Source organism: Diprion similis, chromosome 10, assembly GCF_021155765.1.
Source record: "Diprion similis isolate iyDipSimi1 chromosome 10, iyDipSimi1.1, whole genome shotgun sequence".
In the NCBI taxonomy this organism is placed as follows: Eukaryota; Metazoa; Arthropoda; class Insecta; order Hymenoptera; family Diprionidae; genus Diprion; species Diprion similis.
This window is the reverse complement of record NC_060114.1, coordinates 5,681,933-5,692,853: the sequence shown is the minus strand read 5'-3', so window position 1 is coordinate 5,692,853 and position 10,921 is coordinate 5,681,933. Positions and strand designations below refer to the sequence as shown.

The 10,921-nt window shown below is 35.6% G+C and overlaps 1 protein-coding gene across 5 annotated transcripts in view; it reads left to right on the top strand.

The window, feature by feature from the left end:
* Nucleotides 1-210: 210 nt before the first annotated feature.
* The window catches only part of LOC124410758 (protein argonaute-2), a 30,560-nt gene continuing 19,849 nt past the window's right edge, over nt 211-10,921 (top strand). Inside the window, exons 1-2 of one of the 5 annotated variants that reach the window (XM_046889357.1) lie at nt 211-702; nt 6,400-6,515. The gene's annotated coding sequence lies outside the window, so the exon portion shown is untranslated. Of the gene's footprint in view, nt 709-6,399; nt 6,516-10,921 lie in introns of all 5 variants that reach the window. The other 4 variants (XM_046889358.1, XM_046889361.1, XM_046889360.1 and 1 more) reach the window with 4 other exon arrangements.

Below are 10,921 nucleotides of genomic sequence, written 5' to 3'. Positions count from 1 at the left end.
GATTCAAAGGCGCGACGACCGTTGGTTCAAAATCCGAATGATTTAGAGGGGGAATTGAAAGCGCCGAAAAATGTGAAAGTCGAGGGGTAGAACAGCGGTGCGAAAATAAATATATTTTCAAATAAAAATGTGGAAGGGGAGTAACGGTTAATAGCGCGTTATTGCTCATTGCCCCCGTTTATTTTGACGTCCCTGAGGTTCGCGATGGCCGCGCGCGGCTTGGTCATGCGCATGTCGAATCAGAATCGAACAAGTAGTGGGGATTAAGCCTGACCGCCTGAAAGAATGCTTTGCGAATATCGCGAAAGCTCTTATAAACTTGTTAACCGGGAACGTATTTACTTGCCGGCGGTTGTACAATACATAATATAATACGCCGTTGTGGCTGTACCTCCCCGAAAATAGGGTGAGAGAGGGAACAAAAGTACCGCAACAAACCATCAGGATCAACAACAACAACAACAAAAACCACGAGAAACCGCGAGACGTTTACCTCGAGATCGTATGTTTTTCCTACTAATCAAAGAACCTAAAAGTATAAATTTAATATAACATTGTAACTGTCACAAAAACAGTGATAAAAAGAAAAAAAAAGAAAAAAAAATACTCAAGAAAATGCGTTTTATAAACTACGTGTCATTGTTTATCGAGTGCGGCGGGATCGGCGGCACTGGATCGTAATATCATTGTTATGACAGCAATGTGAGTGTTAGTAAAAATGGCAACCTTGACACTTGGGTTAGTCGGCGGCGGTTGTCGCTTTTTGGCGGCTGGTGGGGTATCCCTGTATTTATTTATACCTTTTTCACCCCAAGTCCTACCCCTCGTCCCTTTCCTTTTCTCCTCATTCTTATACCCTGACAAGAGAAAAAAAAAACATACCTGACGTGTCGTCCGATTAAATGCGAAAAAAACACGAATCAAAAAATTGACTAAAATTATAAGCGGAATAAAAAATCATCAAGATTATTTATATACTACAGCAAATAGTTATGACACAGTGAAACATGCATCATTTTATCCTACATATATGTGTGTGTATGTGATTCAGTAGAGTCCGCGCCAAGTATTTTTTATACGTTTGCGTTTTACCTATCATTACTGAAGAATATTCGTTATAGAATAATAATTACCTTGTCAACACGTAATATTAGGGCTTAATCGGTCTTTAGTGTTCATCATTACCGTCATAATCACGATTACCCAAGTCGGTAGTAGCGTCTTTATTTCAAATTTAAACAGTACTATAAGTTACGTTTCTTTTTCTGAACCTTTATTTCTCTGTCCTTGGTACTTTCACGATCTCTCTCTCTCTCTCTCTCTCTTTCTCACTCGCTCACTCGCTCTTTCTTCCTCATTGGCAACCCTTCCTCCACCCTTAACCTAACCTAACTCCTCCATCCCCCCCTCCCGCAACAAATCAAGGGCAACTTCACCTTGGACAAAATCAAGCATTCTGGCGTTGACCTTGAAATTGTTCCTCCATTAACGATAAATTTCCTTATACGTATAATGCAGACGGTTTGCGATGTCGACGATCGCAATGATGACAGCAACAATGATAGTAACAAGGATAATTTCAACTATATGCTCGTATTTTCATATCGTCGTATTGTACGTATGTGAAAATCGCGACAAGGATTTATGTGTCGGCTCGTTTCGTGTCGAATCACAGTGATGATGTTGGTGATTATTAAAATCTTGGATAAAATTTAGCCCGTTCAATTTTCGAACAGTTCGGATTTAATAACAGAGGCGTATTCTTCTCATTCACGACATTCGACATATTTGAGATTTGGAATCAATCAGTGTGTTTTGGATGTGTGATAGACACGAATTGAAAAGTGTTAATGTGCTTGATTTCGCATGGAAATGCATATTTTCGTGCGATTTGAAAGTGTGCAATTTAGAATTAATCGGATAATTAACAAAAGAAATTGACCGAAATTCAATAGAATTTATTTTAGATGAAAGGGAAAAGTTTTTTTTATATGCTATCGAAACTCTCTCAAATTTCTGACTTAATTTGCGGAATTGATATTGCTTATCAACTGTAATTACTTCCTCGTGATTTCAATTATCCCAATTTTGGAATTGACCCGCGGGTCGTTCCGAATGAGTGAAAAAATGATACAAACAAGCAGTATTATGGATGGTGTATTCTTGCAAAAAATATCGGAAATATTAATACTGACGGTTAATTTCGGGTTTGTACATGGTTTTTGTATCCGAAATGTATCCGGAATGTTTGAAATCTAACAAATTTCGAATCGATTAATACATTTCGAATAAATACGGAATTGAATCAGTTTGATTAATTACTAATTCAAGACAAATTCTTTTTATGCCATAATCCAGTGAATACGCTAAGCAAAATAGTATCGATTTCGAAGAGGAAGAAATTCTTTCCGTTGAATGAAACGTCAATAAAATTTTAAACTGACCGATCCGTTTCGAACAAGTAAAAAAACAAATACGCAAAGACCCAGCATAAGACTTGACGTTTTTTCACACACAACGTATTCTTTTTAGCCAATTAACCCGCGATCTTAAAAATTTCTAAACTGATCCAGCGGTATCATCTAATTCTCAAGTAGTTATGATGTATTATAAACAACAATTCCGAAAGAAGAAAAAATCATCTTTCTACTAGATTCCTCTCGTATGATTTCTATAATTCGGATATCAATAATCGCATTAAAAGTACGCGATTATTTCAATGCCTAGAATTCTTCTCGCGTATTATAGACTCGATGTGTAGATTCCGTATATAAAACGTAAACCTGCATACGTACATCAAGTGCGTCGATGCAGGTAATTATGTATTCGTACTTTTAACCGCAGCTGTTGCAGCTACATCGGTTGTACATTGGAATAACATTATTATTGTCATTTTTCATTTCATTATTACTCGTCAAGAAACTAAAGAGTAAAGTGAAACCAATTCCGAATGTCGAAAGAAATTTTTTTTTCGTAATACATGCCTCTGAACAAGTAAACAATCAAAAATCAAATGCATGGAATACACAATGGAATGAATAGAAGGAAACGACAGGATACATACGGATAAGGGGGTGCCCTGGTCGATTTCGACGTTGACGTTTATATGTATTTCCAAATATCGAATTCCACGTATCTCAAACGCGAGAAAGGGCTCAACAGGCCCATTCTATACGCAATTCTGAACAAAAACACGAGAATACATTTTCATTTGACAGTGAAATAAAGAGATGGAATGAATTCTACCAATCCGAATCATTTCTTTATTTCACTGTCAAATAAAAATGTATTCTCGTGTTTTTGTTCAGAATTGCGTATAGAATGGGCTAGTTGAGCCCCTTTTCGCGTTTGAGATACGTGGACTTCGATATTTTGAGATATATATGACAACATCGAAATCGACTAGGCACTTCCTTAACCCTTCGTGGGTTTACTGTTTACAATTTTTTGTCCCGTAAAAAATACATTAGTTTCTGGGGTCGTATCGACCACAGGTGATCGCGGAGAGTTAAGACACATATTCATTTTAAATCTTCTCCATCTTTATTCTAATCAGTTTTTTCGTTCTTCTTTTGTTCGATCCCAGATGACACGAAACTAAAGTTTGGTTTTGAAGGCGTTTTATACGCAGTGTCGAGTTAAACCATAAAACGCTTTCGAGATCTCAGTATCGTAATTCGGCAAGCATAACTCGACTTTCGTGTTTCATAATCTACACTTTCTCTATAATCATCCATAATTCGTAGTATTACAGCATCGGCATCAGGATCAGTATCAGCGTCATCGTCCTCACACGGTATATCTGTTTTATTATATCCATAAACGACAGTAAGCAAACGCGAAAATAGCAGCTTTGTTCGGAAAAGTATTACAAGTATATACGTGTGTACAAGAAAAAAAATATATAGATATACAAGAAACACGTATATATGGGGTATTCCGTGCCAATTCGACGAGTGTTAAACCCCCAATCATCTCAAAATCACTTAGTTTTTTTTCTAACATTCTACTCGGTAAAAAACGTGACCTGAATTTTTTTTAAATTTTCCTATCAAACTGTTTATTTTTTATAAATATTTGAAGTTGATTGCGAATGCCCATTTTTTTAAATCTGAAAAAATTCTCAAAAATCCAATGAACGACCCAAAACACGAACCGCTAAGGAATACGTGGGCCGAATTTTTTTTTTTTTTTTTTTTTCATCACCTATTTCAGAATTAAAAAATTTTTAAACCCAAAATTAACACAGGATCCGATCGTAAGCGTCAAAAGCGCCACTCTAGTTAGTAAAGATAATTTTGGGTTTAAAAATTTAGAAATTCCGAATTAGGTAATAAAAAAAATTCGGCCCAGATTTTCCTTAAAGGGGAATGTCTTATGTCATTCACTGGATTTTTGACAATATTTTCAGATTTTAAAAAATGGGCATTCGCAATCGACTTCAAATATTTATAAAAAATGAACGGTTTCATCAAAAAAATTGTAAAAAATTCAGGTTCCGTTTTTTACCGAGTAGAATGTAAGAAAAAAACATTGAATGATTTTGAGATGGTCGAGGTTTAACACTCGTCGAGTTGGCGTGGGATATACCATATACTTCACGTCCAATCCTGCTATGCTTGTGCGCCGATATGCACATGCAAAATGCAAATGTTACAGTAATGTTCATTAATTCCTTGGGCTTTCGGCTAACTTGTTTTCGGCCCGAAATAAAATGCGAGTTCGATTCTACCATGAATTATGTGACAATGACTTCGCCAGTCATTGTCAAATAATTCGTATACGCCAGCTGCACAACATACATATGCACTCTAACTGTACGTGCAATTCGTGTATGCACACGTCTATCAGTGCCATCCATTCGGGTTTTTCTACTGCTGGGTTACGCCGTGCGTGTATCGCATTTTATCTTGGACTAAAAACAAGTTAGCCAGAAGCTCAAGGCATTAATGAACATTACTGTACGTATGTATGTACAATGCAGGCTTAGGTTAGGTTAGGATTACGCGCCGCAGCGCGCCTTCCGCACTCTTCTTTGCCCAGAGTTTCGCTTAAACCGGCCCGCAGGCACAAAATCCGAAGGGAAGAATGAACCGCGAATACACCGCGGTTAATACTTGCATCCAAAATCCAGATTTCGAAGGCACAATTTTATTATACGTACCGAAATGTACACGCATACACGCAGCGTATGAACGCGGAGAAAGTAGTCCCGCGCGTAGGTATATCTTCCCATACATACTTATCTTTTAGCAAGAGGTTTTGCTGTGCTTGTGGAATGAAGCAGGAGGGAAGGCACAAATCGCCACAAGCCAACGACTTATTGCATGGAGATTATGCACACATGTACATGATGTAATATCTATACCATTTCACACACAGTCTTGACAACATTCCAATTTGCTTCTGCATTAACACCAGTCGGTGGAATGTATGCGGCTCTGTCCGCTTATTGTGTGCCTGTACATGCATCGTATATTTGCGTACATGCGTTTAATTTTCTACACATCGGAGGGTTTTAGGATCCTGGATTTTTTGGTCTTGTGTTTTTTCTTGTTTGTTATACCGTTTCATGGATCCCGAGAATTGAAAATCACACCAATACCCCTTGATATCAAGTGAAAAAAAATATGTCGTCGTTAAAAAATTGTCATTACGAGGTCTTTTGGCTTGCTGCATGTGATATCCTTTAGACGACTAAGTTTTCTCCGTTAGACGTTTTTTTTTTTTTTTTTTTTTTTTTTTTTTTTTTTTTTTTTTTTTTTTTTTTTTTTTTTTTTTTTTTTTTTTTTTTTGTCATACTTTTATCACGACTTAGAGACGTTTTGTCAGATCCCGACGCACAACCGCCTTTTAAACCGTTACGAAGACCCTTCGAACTATGGGAATTTACTTTATGCCCGTATCCGTGATAATTCATTGATGAATTATTTATCGCCGATATCTACATACCGTCACAACGATAAATCGTACAATCCGCATTGCATATTTGAGCAATAACGTTGTATTATACTCTCTATGTGAAGATGTCGTTCGATCATTATACTCGCGGGATTCATTATTACCCAAGAACCAAAACGAAAATCATAAATACACTGCAATCTTCTATTTATAATCGAAGCTTCACTTATACGTGATTATACACTTTAGAAATATATAATGATCACCGGACAACTGTTGTATTACAAAGTGTACATGTATAATTCATTTATACTATATACACTACACATTATGAATGAAACTTGGAAATGATAATAGAGGATCAGCAATAATCCTGCAATAACTAATTCTACCTCTCATTCCATCCATTCGAACCCCCCGCCGACCGACTCGTAGTTAATCGTCTGAACTAATTCCACCTACTCGTGGTTCAACAATTACATAATAATTATTTGGCAGGAGTCTCATCATCCTGTGATACGATACGATAGTAACATCGCTATACTACCACCGTTACTATACTGCAGCTATAACGTTTGAAATACCATATACACTTGAAAACGTATACGAAAGGGGTGAGTAACTGTTTATCTCTCGCTCATTATAATTATGTGTACTCAATATTTGTGCATTATACTTTTTCATTTATTTCTTTACTGCGATAGCGATGTATATTATACATAATTGTACGTGCAGATGATTTTTTTAACACGTGGGCAGATCTATGCAACAGTTCACATGTATAATACAGTATATACGTACATATTTTATATGTGCAGTCAATACTGTTGGTCATTATTATCATTAATTGATTTATTTTCCATGTAGAGAACTATTATTAGAGGTTGTAGAACGATTGAAAAATTACGAACGTTTTTCATTTCAAGTAAACAGTTGAATTCGAATATCTTGACAAATATCATAGTCGAGTTAAAATCTCTCTATTTGTCCGCAATCAATCGAATGTATGTACAATATCTTGCACAGATAAGCAGATTGTACAGATGCTAGACTACGATATCAAATGTGTCATCTAGATAAGCTGATCACGTGCATAATGCAAATGATTGTAGAAGAATCAGGCATACTTCGCAGTTCTCTCATATAGGCAGTTCTGAAAATAAATATTCACATTAATTTTAACGTACTATTTGATCCGAAAGGATCATTATTGTAAACATATATATTCAACTCCGATAAACAATCATATTTATTCGTAAGTTGAATTTTTCCTTATTGATCATTCTGGGAAAATGAACCTTCACAATCATATTCGGTGGACATCATAAAATAAAGACAAAGAGCGTGTGGCAGTACTTTTTTCAGGGACAGTAACTGTTCAATTGTATTTGCTTGTGTTCTGCCAGAAATATTTTCACTTACTACTTCCAACGTCTACGTCCTACACTCCTTTACGTGTGCGGATCCTGATTTTTGGAATAATCTACCCGAGGAACTACGCAAGGTTGAGAACCTGAATACCTTCAAGAAGGAGTTATTTAATCACCTTCTGAGTATTACCTGCTAATTATAGTTTTCTTTGCAATGTTTCTCTCTTAGCCCGCCGTCGTTCTTTGGGTGGATCGAGTAGCTTGGAGGCGATGAAGGTTTCGAGTTGTTACCTTTTTAGCCCTTTATTTTATTTTATGTTTTAATCTTTTTGACGGTATTTATTCTGACCACTACCTGTGACATACATACACTTCTACTCTACTCTACTTTTACATATACTTAAATTTTTTATCCTTATTTCTTCTATTACTTTATCCTGACTGTTACTTTCACTCTACATTCATTGTTATGTTATTTTATTATTATTAATTTTATTTATTTATTTATTTCTTTGTATTTTTAGTTTTACTGTGACTGTTACGTATTTTTATATTCCTGAGGGGATTAATCCCAGGGTGCTTAATAAATCTCTCTCTCTCTCTCTCTCTTTCTCTCTCTGTTTCTCTCTCACTCTCTACCTAAATTTGTGGGAATAGTTTGAATTTTGTACATTAGGACAATCGGTGTAAAATAATGGATGATTTATATAGATGTGCAGTGCAATGGTAGATTTATTTTTTCTTTGATGAGTGAATTTTTTCTATCCCAAACAAGACTCTGAAACACGTTACTTCTGTAAGGAGTACGGCTGTTGCTAATAGTTCATGGGGAGAGGTTATTGCTGTTGCCATCGCCTAAAACGCGGAACATTGTTACGAGCTCTCATTCTCAGCATTGTCGATATCTGTAAACGATTGTTTGATTATATCTTTATTAATTTTAAATAATGTTGTTACTAGCATGACTTCACGGTTCCGGCATTTGATTAGCATTGAATATTGAATAGAATATATCAGGATCGATAGTCGCAGATTAGATCTATAACAGAGAAAGTACCCGAGGTGTACTCTAACGATTTCTCATCCTCAGATATTTTATAAAGGAAAATGTGTTAGACATGTATTTTTACGTATTGATTTGGCCGGGTAAGGGATAAAAACTATCTTATAAGTTGAACCTCAATAACCAATGGATTCAGACTTGAAAGTTTGAAAGAAATTGCGCATATTATTCATATTATCCGTTGATAGTGAGTAACGTTAAACCGGTTTCATTGAACAATTTTATGTCATTATCGATAAATCCTATAAAAATCGATTTTGGTCGGTAAATTTTAGGGGTTCTTTTTACCCCTTTCACGGCCGAATTTGGCACGTCAAAAAAATGAATGTTCAATGTTTTCTAATGAGGCAGACTTCGGCCCACAATACATAGTTTGTTTTAATTGAAATTTAAGGGCATGTAACAGTTTACCTACTTTTATTGACAGAGTAAATTTTTATTTTACGTGTTATTGGATTGGATAATATTCGTGGGTACGGAACTTTGTAAGATTCTAGAACTATAAGTAAGGACTAAAACGATTTGTCATAGAGTGACAATACTATTTTCACGCAATACTCACTGCAGAAGAAGTCATTAACTACAACATTCACATTCACAAACTTACTATCTTATACTTTGTTTTCCCCGGCGTAAGTAGTGCTGTGACACATCAATAATCTACTCATTGTCACTTCTAGAATCGGAGAAAGTCCGTCAGGTAATGAGTACTGTTACTCAAAAATGTCTACAATACTACAACAAAAATTACTCGGTTAAAAAAGGTATAATGAATCTTATGCGAAATCCGTTTATCCGAATTCTCAGTTTAGACCTTTGGAAACAACGAAGGGTAACCTTTAATACGAAAACCATCTAGTAATTTTCCTTACGCATTGCAACTGGAATTTACTTGCAAGAAATATTGATCAATGAAATAGTCTCACAAATCAGTGCCGCTGAAAAAGAACTTGTGTAAATTTCAGGATTTCACGAGGACAATAGCAAGCATTGTCTGAATATGAGTATGAATTTATATTTTCACAATTCGTCATTGCATAATTTTTAAGGTCGAAGCACGCTGGAAAGAACAATGAAAAATTTCCATTTATTAACATAGAATTCACCATACTGGCTTCCGAAATACACTGTTGTAATAATTACTAATATGTAGTTCAAAGTACTGAAATATACATTCAGGCGAAATTAGTACTATACAAGACGCTATTGACATCCACCAGCGAAATATCGATATCCTCTAGTCATGTGCCGAACTTCACTAGTGAAAGAAGTGAAATTAGAAAGTTGTTGGAGTCGAGTGGAAAGAGGAAATAATTATTGGAGTACAGAATATGAACCTCAATGAAACGATATTCATTCTGCGTAATGTTTAAAGTATCTTAGTGTTACCGTAATTCACTAAAGTTCCTTGACATCACTTTTGTAGGTTATTTTTGTACACCGTATAAAATTGTAGCATGATAGTCACGCGAATGTTGATAGAATTTATGCAACAGCTTAACACTACCCTCACTGATTGAAACTACTAGTAGGTATAGACATATCGTGTAGATCAGACTAACAGATCATGATCGTTTTCATAGAATAGAAGAGTATAGATCCGATAAAGACAATAGGAGCAAACCTGATTTTGCATTGTAACAAAGATATGATATTTAGTTTAAAATTATCCAATGCTCAATTATTTTTTCGAGGATAACACTATCAGAGGTCCATCTTTCTTATTGTTAATCGATTACCCAGTCGGTAATCAGCAGCTGCAACATCGAAAGAGTTGTAATCGTTAACTTGTTCCATTAGCATTTCAGAACATGATGAATGAGGGTTTGGATTCTGATGATTGAATTGGTGCGTAATTTCCCGTAACATTGTGTATTAACATACATAAATTTTATTTTCCTAAACAAAATACGTTATCGATCGTACTGAACGATTGAGAGGTAATTGTTGTAACGTATGAATGATATCGCGATGCAGACGTGACGTACTTCGCTTCAATTACCTGAACAATACTGCGGAAACGTAAATCACCATACAAGTACGTTAACACGTATGTGTATACATGGCGCTATAATTTACGCCACCAAGGGAGCGGCTCTTCGCCCAGAATAGACCAGCGTTTATTTTAGTACATTTCATTTATGTATACATGGATCCCCGTGGGTAGACAATTTTTTGCTATTAATAGATTTGCACCAATATTCCGGAAAGGAAAGAAAAGAAAAATTAACAGAGATAAAAAGAAAGAATATAAGACGTAATTATCATTTTGAAAATGTTTTTGATTGTTCTCGCGGTTCATTATCAGATGATGGCGTCCCGGTATGCTTACAAAAACTTTCCAATCACCTTTTCAACCCCCATGATTTTGTACTACCATTACCTGTCGTTGCGAAGCTCATCTCAAGATTCTTTTCATCTTTTTTTACAATTGGAGCTTTTCTTTGATATCAGAATTGCTCACGTATTAATTGATATACTTATATTTGTATAGTATACAATATTGAGAACAATTCTGGAACCGAATACGACCTTTTAATATTCAACACTAGGTGAATTAGAAACGTTTTCGGACAACTGCACTTAA